Source organism: Scyliorhinus canicula, chromosome 20, assembly GCF_902713615.1.
Source record: "Scyliorhinus canicula chromosome 20, sScyCan1.1, whole genome shotgun sequence".
Taxonomy (NCBI): domain Eukaryota; kingdom Metazoa; phylum Chordata; class Chondrichthyes; order Carcharhiniformes; family Scyliorhinidae; genus Scyliorhinus; species Scyliorhinus canicula.
In genome coordinates this window covers 74615357-74633682 of record NC_052165.1, presented here as the reverse complement: position 1 = coordinate 74633682, position 18326 = coordinate 74615357, and the positions used below count along the sequence as shown (strand labels likewise).

The 18326-nt window shown below is 46.7% G+C and overlaps 1 protein-coding gene across 3 annotated transcripts in view; it reads left to right on the top strand.

Annotated features, from left to right (window-relative positions):
- The window catches only part of LOC119955173 (DENN domain-containing protein 5B), a 291496-nt gene that overhangs the window by 194194 nt on the left and 78976 nt on the right, over nucleotides 1-18326 (top strand). The gene's annotated exons all lie outside the window — the stretch shown is intronic.

Here is an 18326-nt window from a genome sequence, read left to right as displayed (position 1 = left end):
GTTGTGGGGACGAAACCCACGCAAACACGGGGAGAATGTGCAAACTCCTCACGGACAGTGACCCAGGGCCGGGATCGAACCTGGGACCTCGGCGCCGTGAGGCAACAGGGCTAACCCACTGCGCCACCGTGCCGCCCTTCAAATGTATTCATAACCATCACCGGTGAGGGGCGAGGAAAATCAGGAAATGTGATTCCCTCCGAATCCACCCATGTTGGCGATCCAGCGGAACGCTAACAAGAGTTCAATATCGGCCTCACAGCTTCCAAACATCTATTAACCTCTGAGATATCCACAACTCGCTGTGGTAGAGAATTCTAAAGGTTCCTAGCCCTTTGGCTGAAGAAATGCCTCCTCAGCTGAGTGGCTGACCTGCTTGTTCTGAGATGTGCTCCCCCCCCATGAAGCCGCAGCTCCCACACCTGGGGAGACATCTACCCTCACCTCGTTAGCGATGGCACAGTTGGTAGCGCTCCTGTTTCTGAGTCAGGAGGATGTTGGCTCAAGTCTCACGACAGGCCCTCAGCACAATAATGAAGGTTGATATTCTGACACAGTACAGAGGGAGTGCCACATTGTTAGAAACGTCTTCTTTCAGATCATGGGCTGGGTTCTGCGGTCCCCCACCTGCATGTTTCTCAGCGGCGTGCCGTTCACTGGGAGCGGGAATCTCTACTCCCGCTGCTTGTCAGTGGGATTTCCCATTGGAGCCACCCAACGCTGCCAAGAAACCCGTGGGCCGGGTTCCAACGGCTGGAGAATTCCGACCCATTAAACAGAGGTTCCCCTCAACTTGACGCAAAAGATCGTACAGCACTATTTTGAAGGAGAGTTCTGTCTGATGTACCGGCCAATATTTATTCATCAATCAATATCACATAACAAGGTTATCTATACATTATCATATTGTTGATGTGGGAGTTTGCTATGCACCGTGACTACATTTGGCTGAAAATCTTTGAGACATCTCCGGCTATGAATGATAGTATTAAATGCAAATCTTTTTTTTGCCCTGTCAACCCCATTGAGAACTTTATATTTCATCTCCCGCACAGCTGTTGGCTGAAATTTTCTTCAAGCATTTGTCAGCAATCATTTTTTATTTTTGGTTTCCTGCACAGCATCCAGAACAATAAACAGATGAAGGGGGAAAGTTCCCCTGTTTCATCTGTTACAGTTAGAATCAAAGGACTTTTAACAAGCCTTGACTTACACTGGCCCCAAACAGGAGGAGGAAGTAAAAGGTTCGGGATCTTCAGACGCCATCCGCAGCAAAGAGGGTACATGGTGAACACAGAGTAGAAGAAAACTGGGACTTACACTTCCCCACTCCCCCCACAAACCCCTGTTCAAAGTAAAGTGATGAATAGAAATGATTGAGATCGATAGATTTTTCTTGTGAAGGCAATCCAGGAATACGGATTGCAAGGCAGTTAAAAGAAGTTGAAGCAGCAGAGTAGCAATATTCTAATTGAATGGCAGAACAAGTTTGAAGGGCTGAATGGCCTGCTCCTTTTCCAGTTGGAGGGATTGATACCCTCAAAGCTCCATTTTGCTGATGTACCCAATTTTTTTTACAATCAAGGGGCAATTTAGCGTGGCAAATCCACCTACCTGGCACATCTTTGGGGTTGTGAGGGTGAGACCCACGCAAACAAGGGGAGAATGTGCTATCTTCACACACACACAGTGACCCGGGGCCGAACCTGGATCCTTGGTGCTGTGAGGCAGCAGTGCTAACCAGTGGGCCACCGTGCCGCACTCACCCAAAAGGCTTTCTAACGCAAACTTATGAAGCAAAGGGAGCCGAGTTCAAAGATGGATGGTGGGCATTGGGTCTTGTGCTTTGCAGAGAGCATCACTTTTCCATTGGATCTCCACCTGGCTCTTGAGTGGATGGCCAGACTTCTGGCTGTTCGATATTCAGGTGGCAGGTGACTTACTTATTGCATCTGAACTGCTCTGAAAGTTAGTTGCACATCCAAGTGAGCGGCTTAATTCTAGCGATATGATTCTCTGTGCTGCTCAGCAATATTGTCAGGTTTGTCGATGACTATTTCGAGGGTTTGCATATTTGCACTATTTTTTAAAATAAATTTAGAATACCCACTTATTTTTTCCAATTAAGGGGCAATTTAGAGTGGCCAATCTACCTATCCTGCACATCTTTGGGTTGTGGGGGTGAAACCCACGCAGACACAGGGAGAATGTGCAAACTCCACACGGACAGTGACCCAGGGCCGGGATTCGAACCCGGGTCCTCAGCGCCGTAGGCAGCAATGCTAACCACTGTGCCACCGTGCTGCCCGTCATTTGCACTATTTTAGGAGCTGACATGCGAAGTATTTCAAGTAGCTTCATTTGTGCTGCTTCCCTGGAGTTTTAACCCTTTACTGCACCCAACAACCTGTGCTTCTGGGATACAATGGCTTTCCCAATGGCGTAGAGCAGGTGGATACAATTCCTATTTGCCTCCCATTGTAGAAGTCCAGAGTGCATTTCTGGTCAAGCGATTGGTGCCTTGACCAGGTGTTTAATAGCATCAGTAATACATCCTGCGAAGTGTGGCTGATGCAACGCTCCAGATTTTCATCCTCGCGAATTGGGCTATTTCCCAACACCATGATCCCACCTCCTTCCCGGCTGTGCCCACCAACGCTATTTATATGGCAGGGTCACAGTAGGTGGGCTGGGGTCTTCATTCTTTACAGCAGTAGTTTCTCTGTCTATCTTCTCTGTATCTCTTGCTGCAGAACCGCTTTGTGTGTGCTGGCCACTGGAGCAGGCCCAAAGTGGGAATGGCAGTAGAAGGCTGCCAAGGCCAGAAGATTAGAAAGAAGATCAGGCCTCCATCACTTGGACATGGGCCAAACTCTGTAAATGAGTGTGAGGGACCTTAGCTCTCAAAGTGCAAGCTTAGGACATAATTCCTTCTGGTTGCAAAGCACGGGCTTCTGCATGTGAATCTATCATAGCGAGTGCAAATGAACTCTGCCCTAGCAATTGGCTCATTGAATGAATATCGTGGGCGGGATTCTCCATTTGCTGCCGCCGAAATTGTGAAATGAGATTGGGCGGAGAATAGGTTCCAATGCCAAAATCGCGGCAGGCGCCGATTTAATGCCAAATTGCGATCGTCCGTCAGTTCAACAGTGTCATCAATGTGTACCGGAACGCACATACAGTAAAACCATTTTATATCGGTAGCGGGCCCGACCTGGTATTCCCCAGAGTCTCGGCGAATCTCCTCCTCCGATGGGCCAAGTTCCCAACGGTGCGGTTCACTTGTGCTTTCAGAGAATGTGAAGCCGGCGTGGTGGCTGCTGAGGTAGAGAGAGAGGAGGTAGGACACAGAGAGAAGCGACTGTGGGCTGCCGGGCCGGACACTGGCCGGGCTGGCCCGGGTGTGGGGTGACCCTGCCAGGGCCCGGGGGAGGCGGGGGGGGGGGTTGATGATGGGGGCACAGGACTTGGGATAGGCACAGACCGCCATTACCACGGTGCCCTCACTCCCATGCCGCACTATCCACCACCCCCCACCCGCTGCCGGCCCATGCAGGGCAACACCCATAGTAACCCCTGGGGGGGCCATGGTACATACCCCCTGGAATCAGGGACTGGTGCCAGGGCCAGAGACCCTCATCGTGCCAGCCACCCACGGGGCCAGGGATGTTGGGGTGTGAGAGGGATATGCAGGGGCGACATGTGGGGACAGAGCACGCAGTGCCAACCAGGGCCACCATATAGCCTGGTGGGTCAGGTTGGGCATGTGAAGCATGCACCATGCTAACATGCCGGCCTTTCATCCCCTGCAGAGGTGTTGCCCCTTGCAAGCAATAGATTTTGGAATTTTAAAAAAAAATTTAGAGTACCCAATATATATTTTTTTCCAATTAAGGGGCAGTTTTAGTGTGGCCAATCCACCTATCCTGCACTTCTTTTGGGTTTTGGGTCCGAATCCCACGCAGACACGAGGAGAATGTGCCAACTCCACACGGACCCGGGGCCGGGATTCGAACCAGGGCCATCAGCGCTGCAGTCCCAGTGCTAACCACTGCACCACTGTGCTGCCCTAGATATTGGAATTCAACCAGCGATGGTGGCCTTCCTGCTGGTCGACACAGCCCTATGCGATACCCGCAGCTGTGCGAGCTAGCGCTGCTCAAGGGGGGGAAGGAGGAAGCTTCAGCAGCGGAGTGTGCAGCAGCAGAGCGACAGGAGGCAGCCACTCAGGATGGAGAACAAGTTTCCCAACAGGCTGAGGAGAAGGAGGTGCCAAGGAGGTGCTGCATGAGGCCTCGTGTGTACTGGCACCACCTGTCATTCGAGGACATGCCGGACCAGGCATGCCGTTGAAGACTCCGGCTGAGCAGGAATACCAGATGATGGCACACCTGGCACCGCAGGAGTATGAGGGAGGACACCCACTCCCGGTGGCTGTCAAGCTGACGGTCGCCCTGAACATCACGTCATGGGGACCTGTCCAGGATCTCACAGACCTCAGTGCACAGGTTCATCCGTGCCATCAATGAGGCCCTATATGCCCAGGCAGGCTCAATACATCCACTTCAAATTGGACCAAGCCCACCAGGATGCCCAGGCAGTGGGGCTCGCAGCCATCGCCGGGATGCCCCTGGTCCAGGGGGTAATTGACGGGATGCATGTCCTCCTACGGGCCACTGTGCACAAAATGAAAGGAGTTCCACTCAATGAACGTGCAGCTGATATGTGACCATCAGCTGGTCATCATACACCTCTGCGGCCAATATCCAGGCAGTGACCCTTGTCTCATTTAAAAGGTACCTGGATCTGCATCTGTAGTGCTGCAACCTTCAAAGTGACAGACCAGGGGGTGAAAGGTGGGAGTAGGATGGGTGGCTAGTGAAGGGTCATTCTGGGCCATCACAGACACAATGGGCTGAATGCCTTTTTCTGTGCTGTAATATCGTTCAGTGTTCCGCTCCCAAACTATCTGCAATAGGATGACCTCCAGGACCTTCTGGGAAGCAGCTTGAAAACCTATGGGGCGGCTTAATGACCCAGTCGTTCAAATGAAACGGGAACACATCAGCTTTATTCGGGAGCCTGGAGAGTTTAGTTATATAAAGCTCTGTAGCAACTGACCCAGTTAACGTCAACCTTGAGACTGTTAACTGCCTAAAACAACTCATTTCTAACCAAGGTAGCACACATGCATATCATAGGATTGCAGCAAAAAATAGCTGCCTATTTATACAGAAAGTACATCAGAACCTGCCTTACCCATTTAATTCTCGCACTTCACATCCAGGTCCACAACAGCTGCACAATCCCTGTTATTAATATCAACTTTTAATTTCTAGATATAAAAAGAAAACTGAATTCAGATTCTCAAACTGCCATGGTGGGAATTGAAAACACTCTCTCTGGATTGTTAGTCAAATAACATCAAAGGTTAAGGAGTTCTCGAATTGAGATGTTCAGGATGATTTTTTAAAAATCAGTTCATGGGATATTGGCGTCGCCGGCTATGCCAGTATGTATTGCCCATCCCTAATTGTCCTTGAGAAGGTGGTGGTGAGCTGCCCTCGAACCGCTGAATCCATGTGGTGTAGAAATGCTGCAAATGACGCTGGGTTTAATGCATTCAACAGCAACCCATTTGCTTATCGAAAACAGCTTAGTTAAGGCTGGTTCTGGAACGCGAGATGCCGTTGAGGCCCATAACCTTTGTTGTGTTAAGTGTGCTCCGCCATCTTCTTCATATCACATGGAGTGAATCGAATTATTTGAAGACTGGTGTCTGTGAGGCCGGGGATCACGGGTGTTAGCCAAGACGGATCATCCACACAGCTCTTCTGATTGACCATAGTTGCAAACTCTTTTGCCTTGTCTTTTGCACTCGCATGCTGAGCTCCTCCATCATTCAGATGGAGCCTCCTCTCTTTAGTTACTTAATTGTCCACGTGACTAGACGTGGCAGGACTCAGCGTTTTAATCTGATCTATTGGTGCCAATGGAACACAGGCGTTGCTCTACAATAGAACATAGAACATACAGTGCAGAAGGAGGCCATTTGGCCCATCGAGTCTGCACCGACCCACTTAAGATCTCACTTCAACCCTATTTCTTAACCCAATAACCCCTCCTAACCTTTTTGGACATTAAGGGCAATTTAGCATGGCCAATCCACCTAACCTGCACATCCTTGAATTGTGGGAGGTAGCTGGAGCACCCGTAGGAAATCCACGCAGACACTGGGAGAAGGTGCAGACTCCGCACAGACAGTGGGGAATCGTACCTGGGACCCTGGTGCTATGAATCCACAGTGCTAGCCACTGTGCTACCGTGCTGCCCAAATGATCATTGATGTTTGATACATCTGATTTCTTGACAGTAGACGATGATGGAGAGGTTTGTGACAGTTCCAGGCTGGTGCAATATCTGCAAGCGTATGTTTCACTTACTTTTTCAGCATAGTTCCATGTGACCATAGGCTGCCTCCCCCTTTGAGGGAGGAGAGCTGACTGGTATTGATTTAACCTGAGGATCACCACACCTCAGGCGAGGTGCAAGGTTGAGAAGATGGGGGCCTTCATGAGTAACCTCAGCCGGTAGGGGAATTGAACCCACACTGCTGTCCTTGCTCTGTGTCACAAACCAGCTGTCCAGCCAACTGAGCTTGGTGCTGGGGAAGTCAGAGTGAGGAGGCGGGGGGGCTGGGAAGGTCAGACAAAAGGATGGGAGCTCATGCTAATGTCTATCTGTCTCCCCTTTTGTCTGTGTGTCGCATGTGTACATGCATGTGTGTACATGTGCATGCACAAGTGCATGTGTGTGTGTACGCGTGCATGCAGGTGTACATGTACATGCACGTGTGTGCCCCTTGTGATGAATGTAGGAATTTCAGAAACATTGTATGATGTATTTTTTGCAGTAAGGGTTAAAAGTCCTGGTTAGTGTGTGTATGCCTGCTGCATTCATGTTTTTAAAAATCCTGTTTTGAAAGGCAACTATGTTTTTGTGAGCAGATGTGCAATTAAAGCACCATAAAAAGTTGGGCTAATGGATTTTTGTTTGGATTAAGACGGTTCCCTGTGGAGTATTTAATTAAATACATTGTTTCAGCCTGGTAAAATTATGTAACTAATGGGTAGTGCTAGAGTATCAGTCATTTTAGCAGGGATTGTTCAGTTGGTTTTTCTGAATGTTTTCGAAGTCACCAGCTAGAGTGAGGAATTGAACAAACGAATGTGATATAAAATAGGATCATTAGTTAGAATAATGTAGAGGATAGAGCTGGTCTGATGGTAGTGAGTTAGCAGACAAAGAACAAAGGAATTGAGCGGAGCATGGCCAGAAAGGGGGGAAGGGAGCCTCGTGCAGAGGATGGTGAAAAGAATGCTGGGTAACAAGAGGCCCAGGGTTGAGGAATGCGGTGAGCCAATCAGAATACATGGCCAGGTCAGGAGGTGTATAGGATGACCCATGGGAATCTTGTATGTGAAACTTGATGCCATTTGAATGATATGTATAGGAGATCTCTTTGTCCTCTGTCTCACTCGGCTTTGGGAGTTTCAGGAGACTGTATGTGTTCTGAATCTCTTTAGAGCGGGTCAGCCTTGCAAGTTGTTTAAAAATAAATAATACCATACCTACAGATCCCTCTCGAGTTTTATTGAGACCAGACTGACGGGTAAAGAACTTAATTTGTCAAGAGAACCTACGTTTCTGGTCTGACTCTTAAAACAGTCGCAAAGACCATCTCTGAAGCAAGTACACCTGTGTCTACTAAATGTATTTAAAAGTGGATTGAGAGCTGAGATGGTTTTGTTGTTTGAGTGGGAGTGAAGATAGCAGTTAAGGGTTATTGTGAAACTGCAATGATTAGTATTGTGTAAGCTATTTTCTTGTAAAGATATTTTAACGTTGTGTTAGCAATAAAGTTTGTTTTAATACCATATCCCTATTTTGCATGAAATCACTCCTGGAGCGAAGTGTCCTTTCTTCACAGGCCTGCAAAATTACAATGAAATATTGGGGTTTCTGTCCAGTATCCTCGCCACTGCTGGGGTCTGGTCTGGGAGTGTAATACCCTGAGTGCGGTGTTTGTCTGAGAGTCCCAAGCCTTTTCCGCCACAAAAATCTAGACTGACACTCCGAGTCAAGGTCCTACAGATGAGATGTTAATCTGACGTCCTGCCTGCCTTCTCGGGTCCACATGATAAGAATCCCATGGCACTATATTGTAGAAAAGTAAGAGACTTCTCGTCCTTGCCCTTCCCAATATTTATTGTACAACGTCACTGGAAGCGGCTTTTACTTGGCCATTATCACATTTCTGCTGATGGGACTTTGCTGTCTGCTGCCGAAGAGAAGGTTTGATTGAGGGGTTCAATATCATGAGGGATCTGGACAGCGTTGATTGGAAGAAGCTGTCCCCATTGGTGGAAGGATGAGAACCAGCATCAGGAGCAATGGCAACATGAGGGAAAAAAATTTTTTTTTAACCCATTAAACGGGGAGATGGAGAATGCACTGGCCTAGAGTGTGGTGGGGACAGATTGAGTCATAGCTCTCAGAAGATAATTATCTGAAGAGAAACGAATTTGCAGGGCTACAAGGAAAAGGGTGTGTGTTGCTTTTGCAAGGGGAGTGGCACAAACGTGATGGGCCGAATGGCCTCTTTCTGTGCTGTAACCGCTGTGAGGTTTTGTGTGACTAGACTTCCGAAGGACTTTATGAGCCATGAAGTGCTTTGGAATGTGCTGAGCTTATGAAAGGCGCTATTTAAATACAATCGTTCACCATGTTTGGGTAACTGAAATTTTAATGGAAAGACCGTAAAACGCAGGAGCTAGTGTAGGCCATTCGGCCCATCAAGTCTACTCTGCTGTTCAATGAGATCATGACTGATCTGATATGATAACCCTCAACTCCACTCTTCTGCCTCATCTCCATAACCCTCGATTCTTACTAATTAAAAATCTGTCTATCTCAAACCTTGAATGTACTTAATGACCCAGCCTCAACAGCTCTCTGTGGTAAATATTTCTCCTCATCTTTGTGTCACAATGGGATTAAAAGCCACACCCCCTCCCCCAAACCCTTTGTGCATGTAGCTGAATCCCAGAAGGATGTGGAACCAGTTCCCGCTCTGTTGGGTTTGGTGATCTCAGCTGTAGTTTGCTTCACTACTCCTCAGGAGGGAGCTGCCTGGTCTCCAGGTCCTGAGTGTTACCCAGGGACTCCTGCTGGAGGTGTATGTGTACGGGGACTACAAGCAAGCAGAGGATCAGACTTGGCCATGGTCAATTACCCTGCCAGTGCTCGATGCATAAAATCACACTTTGAAGTAACAGCAATTTGGGCGAGAAACCAGCGGGTGTCTGGCATCTGTGAAACTGGACCACATCAAGAATTAATACTTTTTTAAAAATTTAGAGTACCCAATTTTTTTCCAATTAAGGTGCAATTTAGTGTGGCCAATTCATCTACCCTGCACATCTTTGGGTTGTGGGGGTGAGACTCTCACAGACACGGGGAGAATGTGCAAACACCAGACGGTCAGTGATTGCACCCGGGATCAAATCCGGGCCCTCAGCGATGTAAGGCAACAGTGCTAACCACCGTTCCACTCTGTCACGAGTTAATACTATCAGAAGAGAAGGTGGAAATGTAATCCACAGTAAGATACTGAGAAATTGAGAGGAACAGAGTTGTAAATCCACTGATTCCTGAAAATATTAGAACAGGTAGATACGGTGGTCAAGAAGGCAAAGAGGATACTTTCCTGTATAAACATAAAGGATAAGAATGGTACATTCCACTAGAAATGTATAAAATATTAGTTAGACCACAGCTAAATACTGCGTGGAGCTCTGGTCGTCATATTCCAGGAAGGATGTGATTACACTCGAGAGGGTTGATAGATTTTTTTATTCGTTCATTGGAAATTTCCATGATTGTTAGCGAAATAGGAATTAGTGAGAGTCTGATCGTCAATGACCACCTTCCATAGGATCCACAGGACAGAAGGAGGTCATTTGGCCCATCGAGTCAGTGCCCACCCTCTGAAAGACCACCATATCTAAGCCCACTCCATCGCCCTATCCCCGTAACCCTACCAAACCTGCACATCTTTGTGACACTAAAGAGCAATTTTAGTGCAGCAATCCACCTGATCTGCACATCTTTGGACTGTGGGAGGAAAACGGAACCCCCGGAGGAAACCCACGCAGACACGGTGAGAAAGTGCAAACTCCACAAAGGCAATCACCCGAGGCCGGAATTGAACCCAGGTCCCTAATGCTGTGAGGCAGCAGTGCTAGCCACTGTGCTGCCCCTTTTGTCATATTCCTTTGCTTACTTACAGTTCAGCTCTAATATTGATCAAAGTTCTGCCAGTTTAAATGCTAACATACATCTATATTCACCTCGAGTCTTGTAATGTACTTGCGTACTGACGGACGTTGCTTGCTATTTTCCATTTGCAGCTCCGTGCAATGCTGGATGCCAAACGTAAAATACATTGAAGCTCTAGACTGCAGTGAAACAGACCTGGTCCATTCCAGGAGCTTTTAATGAAGTCCCCGGAATTGTAATGCAGCAGTCAGCCTACCAGGCATCAATTAGCAGGAAAGGTTCTGTCTCACTGATGTGTCCATAAATTGTACTGCAGCCTATCAGGGCTGCGAGCAATGTGCTTGTTGAAAGAGATCATTAGCAGCAATGGAAAAGCGTGGAGTTGGAGGTAATCTTGTAACATGGGTTTGAGAGATGGCAAACTTGAGAGTGAAGGCAAAGAGTATATGCCGTGATTGGAAGGATGGGATGAATAGCGTTCCTCAAGGATTTGGCTGGAACCCCCACTTTTCACCATTTCTATCGCTGACCTAGATGAAGGAATAGAAAGTTGAATCTGCCAAGTTTGTCAATGACCCTAAGTTAAGGAGGCACAGTGAAATATCTAGTTGGAAACGGGACGTGATTCAGCCACCGTGTTGCGCCCAGCGCGGAGCTGAGCGCTAAGGATGAATCTCACGGACTCGCCCCACCCTGCGTGATCTGGATCACGCCCTCGCTGCGTGTGATCCAGATAATGATATTTAAATGAGCCATTAGTCGGGGACAGGGCAGGGGGGCACCCTGGCATCTGGGCACCTTGGCACTGCCAGGCTGACCCTGGCATTGCCACCCTGGCAGTGCCACCATGGTACTGCCACGGCATTTGGATGGCACTGCCATGGTGCCAGGGGCACTGAGGCTGCCAAGGTGCCCAGTGCCAGGTTAGCATTGCCAGGAGTGTGCCCCGGTAAGGGCCTTGCCCATTAAAGGGGGTGGGGGGCAGGGGGAGAATTCCAGGGACCTCGAGAGGGTGAGGGGGGGGGGGGGGGGGAGAGAAGGGAGTGGGAGTCAATAAAGCCGGGGAGGTGGGGGGTGGACCTGAAATGGGGGGTAGAGGGATCAAGGCTGCCAGTCAAAATGACGCCCTGATCTGCGCTCATCAGCAGGAAATTGCCTGAAGTGTGGACTCGGCAGAGAGAAACTTCCCGAGACCCAAAAAACCGGCAAGTTGCAGGTGAAACGCGGGGTGAATCTCCGTTCTGCACCTGTAGAGAAACGCCCTGCCAAACGCGCCCAAAAGTGGATGTCGAATTATTTCCGCTGAATTGCGCACAGAGCCTTGCTAAGGTCTAAGTGAGTGGGGAGGAATCAACGTAAAGTGGATTTTCATATGGGGAAGTGCGAGGCCATTGACTGTGGATCCCAGAAAGACAAATTAAAGATGCGAGACTGGAGGGGAGCACCAGGATATAGGTTCCCCAGTGCACAGGGAATTAAAAACTTATGGACAGGTAAAATTAATCAGAAAGGTGGATAGAATGTTGGCCTGTCTCTCAGAGTTGGAATGAATAAGGGAGGAAGTTGTGCTTCACTTGTTATCATTGTGAATGCTCTTCAGAGTACAAATGCTACTTGGAAACATTAAAATCATGACTAGATAGGTTAATATCGATTCCAATTCCGATTTAACCGCACAGTTCATCAAAAAGACTGCCTTTCTTTTAAAGAATGCCTTATCAACCTCCAAACGTATTTTTGAAGTGCAGATGCTGTTATACTGTTGGAATCGCAGTGGCCAATTTGTGCACAGCAAGCTCCCACAGACAGCCATGAGATAATAGCTTGTTTTAGGTGTTGGTGGAGGGATAAATCAACATCAGGGAGAACTGCCCTGCTCTTCTTCAAATAGCACCCGAGAATTTTCAACACCCATCTGACGGAAGAGGCCTTCGGGTGGGATTTTCCAGGGCGTTCCCGCCAGCAAGATCGTCCAGTGGGTGGATGGGGTGAACAGCAGGGAACTCCATTGACAGCAGCGGCCAATGGCAGGCCGCCTCTACAACCTCAAAACCCGCTACTGTTGCGATCGCAGTGGTGTTATAACTGGACGAAAGTTCCCAGAATGGAATTCTGCTCAAAAGACTAACTTTTATAATTATAATATGTGGAGGAAGAGTCACAGGATGGATCATTACTTAATTAGTTTTAACAACCAGAAAGAAAGTATTAAACGTGAAAAGTTGGATTATTATAGGATACTCCTTTACTCCTCACATACTCCTTAGCTCAACACATACACGCCGATTTTAAGGTGAATACAGATTACATTATTAACACATCTTAAACTATAAAGGTCCCAGCAACACAAAGTCCCTTTTAAGCATAGAAGATGACTGTGAGCAAATACACTCTCCGTTCTGAACTCCAAGTGAATGTTTATGAATGTCACCTCAGAATCTCCCCCAGATGATTGTCATGTGAGAGTTTCAAACTTCACTCCCAAAAACACACTTTAAAATTTTCACAGTGTGGCTTTTCTTCCAGCAAAGCTAAGAAATATGTTCCCTCTTTAACTTACCTTTTTTTGTAAATTTATAATACCCAATTATGTTTTTCCAATTAAGGGGCAATTTAACGTGGTCAATCAATCTATCCTGCACATCTTTTTGGTTTTTGGGGGTGAGACCCACGCAGATATGGGGAGAGAATGTGAAAACTCCAACAGACAGTGGCCCGGGGCTGGGATCAAACCCGGGTCCTCAGCGCTGTGAGGCAGCAGTGCTAACCACTGCCTCTTTAACTTTCTAAAATCAACTACTTCTCGCAGAGATGTTAAAGCTGCCATCTCTCACTATCCATCTTCAACTGGTATCAAATTAGCTAAACTAAAACTTAAAAGCTTCTTTACCATACAAGGCCCCAGTTGCTAATCAACCACTGCTGGTTTATTTATTCTTCACGTGGTAGACCTCTCTAAGTAAAATAGAAACACAGTTGGACAACCCCCACTCATACAAATACCCTTGTAGAGCATGAATCTAACTTTATGTTTCACCCTTAAGGCACAGAAATATTCTATTAAACACATTTAAAACCATACCTTATTTCCATTGGGTTCCCAATTCAAATATAAATCCCTTAAAACTACCTTTGTTTTCCTAACACTAAAGGGAAAAATCCCACTCTTAGTTTAAAGCCTCATCTGAAAGACAGTACCTCCGACAGGGTTGCACCCTCTCTGCACTCCACTGGGTTGTTCAGCCTAGATTAATCTGCTCAAGTTTCTGGAGTGGGGCTTGAATCAATGACTTTCCAGCACAGGGGAGGGTACACTAACACCGAGCTACAGCAGGACAGGAGAGTATGGTGTGTAAGGCAAATGTAGAGTGTGATTGATAGATCATCATGATGGACAGTGGACACTGGGTTGATTTAAGAAACAACTAGATAGAGTACTGATGAAGTGGACTTCTGGCGGGATGAGGATAAATGGACCTTTCTTCATCTGAACTTCTCGTCATGAGCAACTAAAAGAAATTAAATCGCTGATAAACTCCTGTATCAGGACCTCACTAAATTATATACGGTCTTATTGAATCACTGTAACAGTCCCCTTCTCCAGCAAAACAAGTAATTGGCAGGTCTTATATTGAATTCTTACTGATGGACACATCCACTGCACAGAGTGTGCGTGCTTCAGTGAGTGAAGAATATGCTTCCTTCAGATTGTACAATGCAGCACACAGTGTGTCCTTCAGTAATATCGAATGCAAATATATTGTGTGTGCGTGTATGTATGTGTGTGTCCTTTATACTCAATCTTCGTGTCCTCCACTCAGAGTGAAGGACACACACACTGCATTCGATGTGTACTCAATGCAGTAAAGAATGTACCAGGCAGTTTGTTGAGTCCTCGAGGAATGTAAGATGCAATATGCAGTGTGACTCCTTCATGATGTGCTCAATACAATACGTTGTGTACTTGTCCTTCAGTAATGTCAAATGCAGTGTGCAGTTGTGTGCGAGTTCTTCAATATGCATTCACCACAGTACATGGTGTGCCTTTTTGACCCCCAAGTCCCAATTTGCAGCCTCACGTCCCCCTCCTCGATGTAGGAGCAGTGTGGATGTGGAGTGCGAATCAGATCAGATGTAGCTGTGGTGTGCTCTGTGCAATTTGAACACTTCGGTATCAGGTCAGTCGTGAAGGCCAGCTGCCCTGGGTAAAGTGCTAGAAAGCTGTTGGCACCTCAGAGATAGCAGTATTGGCTCCGTGCCTGAGGAGAGCAGAGAATATGAACGAAGGTTACCTTATTTTTGACCACAGTCTAGAATCTTCGTATCTACTTTTCAACACCATGGGGGACTGCATAAAGGCACTATCCATGACCTCGAGACTCTCTGATATTGAGAGTAATACTGGCTTTAAAACGGTGAGCTGTAAATAATTACTAAAGAGGCTTGGAAAAGGGGGACTTTCTGGAGGTCTATAAGGAATTTAACTGGGCAGAGAGAATGAGCTTGGAGTTGAGGAGGGAAGTCTGACAATGTGTTCCTGTTTCAAAATTGAATATATATAGAAGATAGGAGCAGGAGGAGGCCTTTTGGCTCTTGGAGCCTTCTCTGCCATTCATCATGATCATGGCTGATCATCCAACTCAATAGCCTAACTGCTTTCTCCCCGTAGCCTTTGATCCCATTCTCCCCAAGTGCTATATCCAGCCGCCTCTTCAATATATCCAAAGTTTTAGCATCAACACCTTCCTGTGGTAATGAATTCCACAGGCCCACCACACTTTGTGTGAAGAAATGTCTCCCCATCTCTGTCCTAAATGGTTTACCCTGAATCCTCAGACTGTGACCCCTGGTTCTGGACTCACCCATCATTGGTGACATCTTCCAAGATGCTTGCTCTCTCTCTCACGTTTCTTTCTTTACAAGTACTCAATGTCTCGAGGAGAATGGGAGGGTGTATTGTGTATAACCTTTGGGAGTTACTGAAATGTTAAAGAGGCAACTGTGACATTTACTGAAGTGACCTCTACTTTACTGGCACAGACGTGATGGGCCGAAGGGCCTTTTCTGTGCTGTAGACCACTATGACCAACAATAGGTAGATTTTTAACATGTGATTAGTTGATCTCCAGTGATTGTGGACGCAGCTTAGCCAAGGCGTCGGGTGAAACAGGTGGCTGGAAAAGAAGGAAGAGTTCATAGAAGAGGCAAGTTGAAATAAAGGAGGAGGGATCGGGAAGGAGGCGGGGATGGGGAAAGCAAGATCAATCGACACAAGAGGAGAACAGGTCGGGCAATAGAAGGAAACGACATAGGCCGGGATTCTCCATTGCAAGTGTGCCACCGCTGCCACTGCTCGTAAGGACGGAGAATTCGGCACTCAGCCAAATCTCCCATTCGCTGCAGCCGGACCGGAGAATTCCGCTGCCGTGAACGGACGGGGAATCCCGCCCTCTCCCAAGATTAAAATAAAACGGCCTCTGCTCCATGTGCAAGCACCTCACAGAGAAGCAGAGGAATGGGGTTAATTGGCTAATGCTTTCAAAGAGCCAGCACAAACATTATCGGCATGAGTGGCCTCCAGATGTATCACAGAATTCAATGGATATCCCCTAGAAAAGGACATGATACATATTCCAGTCAGTTCCTGAGAATGGTTCGGTCTGCTCCTTGTTTTCATGCTCTCAATGCTGTGTCTCGGTATAAATAATCATACAGACAAGCAAGGCTATGATTGATATCTAGAATTTGTTCTAAGTCATGTGGAATTGATGCTTAATGACATCTCATTCTTTTGAGCTTTATTTTACATAATAAACAGACCAGCATCGCTGACTCTGTGCTTCTTTCATATAAATACCACTGACTTATATTATCTTCTTGTCATAATAAAGTCAGTAGATTGCTTTGATAGTTTAACAAAAAGAAACCACCAGGGAGGGTGTTTTAAAAAAAAAATTGCCCCATTTTAACCTTCCTCTATTAAGATATTTAATTCACTTGAGGAAGGTGTAGTGCTCCTAAAACTGGTGATTCGAAACAAACCTGTTAGACTTTAACCTGGTGTTGTAAGACTTCTTAGTAAGATATTTAAAATCTTGTGTCAGCACGCACTTCCTATTCATCACTTTTTGATTGTCAACCTATCTTAACGACATTGGCAGCTATAGTTAGAATTAGAATTAGAACAGTACAGCACAGAACAGGCCCTTCGGCCCTCGATGTTGTGCCAAGCAATGATCACCCTACTCAAGCCCACGTATACCTATCCCAGTAACCCAACAACCCCCATTAACCTTATTTTTAGGACACTAAGGGCAATTTAGCCTGGCCAATCCACCTAACCCGCACATCTTTGGACTGTGGGAGGAAACCGGAGCACCCGGAGAAAACCCACGCACACATGGGGAGGATGTGCAGACTCCGCACAGACAGTGACCCAGCCGGGAATCGAACTTGGGACCCTGGAGCTGTGAAGCATTTATGCTAACCACCATGCTACCGTGCTGCCCACTAGAACTTCAAGAATAGGAGTGGGTGTAGGCCTGCCGACCCCTTGAGTCTGCTCCGCTATTCAACGAGATCATGGCCCGATCTTCAAAGCCATTTTTCTACATTATGCCCATATACCTGGATATGTAGAAAGCCATCAGTCGCTACTTTGAACATACCCAATGGCTTAGCCCACACAGTCCTCTGGGCAAGAGAGAGGTCCAAAGATTCACCACCTGAAGAAATTCCCCCTGATCTCGGTTCTAAGAGACAACGCCCTCTTATTCTTGACACCGCCCATCCCTCCAGCTAGGGGAAAACATCCTTCCTCCACCTACCCTGTTGAGCCCCATAAGAATTTTGTCTGGTTCAGTGAGATTGCCTCTCATTCTTCTAAATTCTTGAGAATTCAAGCCTACACTCCTCAATCTCTCCTCAGCGGACAGTCCCACCACCCCAGTAATTAGAACCTTCACTACAACTCCCTCTATGGCAAGTATATCCTTCCTTTGTTAAGGAGACTAAAATTGTGCACAGTACTCCAGGTACGGCCTCACCAAACCTCTTTACAACTGCAACAAGACTTCTTTGCTCATGTACACAAATCCTCTTACAATAAAGGCCAACCGACTATTTGCTTTTCTCATTGCTTCCTAATTTTTTTTGAGTCAGTATAAGTTCCTGATATTATTTCATTTATTGTAAATCATTCCTATATAAATTAATTGGAAAGGAAAATGAACCAATTGAATTGGTACAAAAATATTTATTGAAAATATTTCCAGTTGGCCTTTCAGCCTGCTGACTGTGACTAGGCTAAAAAATACTTTGGATAACAATGGCTACTATATTCAAAGTATGATTACTTGCTCATAAAATAGCACAAATCATGTTGAAGATGAGACTTGTGTTTTGACTGTCAGGCCTATCATAAACTTGGGGCTTGAGTTTACTGTCCTTCGCAGCCTCCTGTGGCCCATTCTTAGCTGTCAGACTAACACCTTGATGGGCCAAAAGGCCTAATACTGCTCCTAGAACCTTATGAACCCAACATGTTCCCAGGCCACCCTTGCTTGAGCACAACCCATTCTCACAAAAAGCCAACAACAGTAAGAGGCAAGCAAGCGATGTCCTATGTTACTGAAGGAATTTTAGACTGGATTCCCTCTGTTGAATGATGTCCAGCATTGAGGATTTCTAGTGTGGGCATTGAGTGAGGGCAGGATTGGGTTTAGTCTTGATACTACAACAGTCCAACAGCCAACGAACATCCCCCATTAAGCTTCATCTGCAAAGAATGGCAATCTAGGAGATGAGACAGAGTGTGATCAGTCCCCATTGCCCTGGAGAGCTCTTCCTTTTGTTGTTGAATTCCAAGGAAACTAAGACCCCTGTGTTTAAAGAAAAATCTGTTCCATGCCTTATGCACCCAGTTAATTTCTGAAAATATTAACCCAACTGTGCATCTTTCTGACTTGAGCATTATGTGGCCT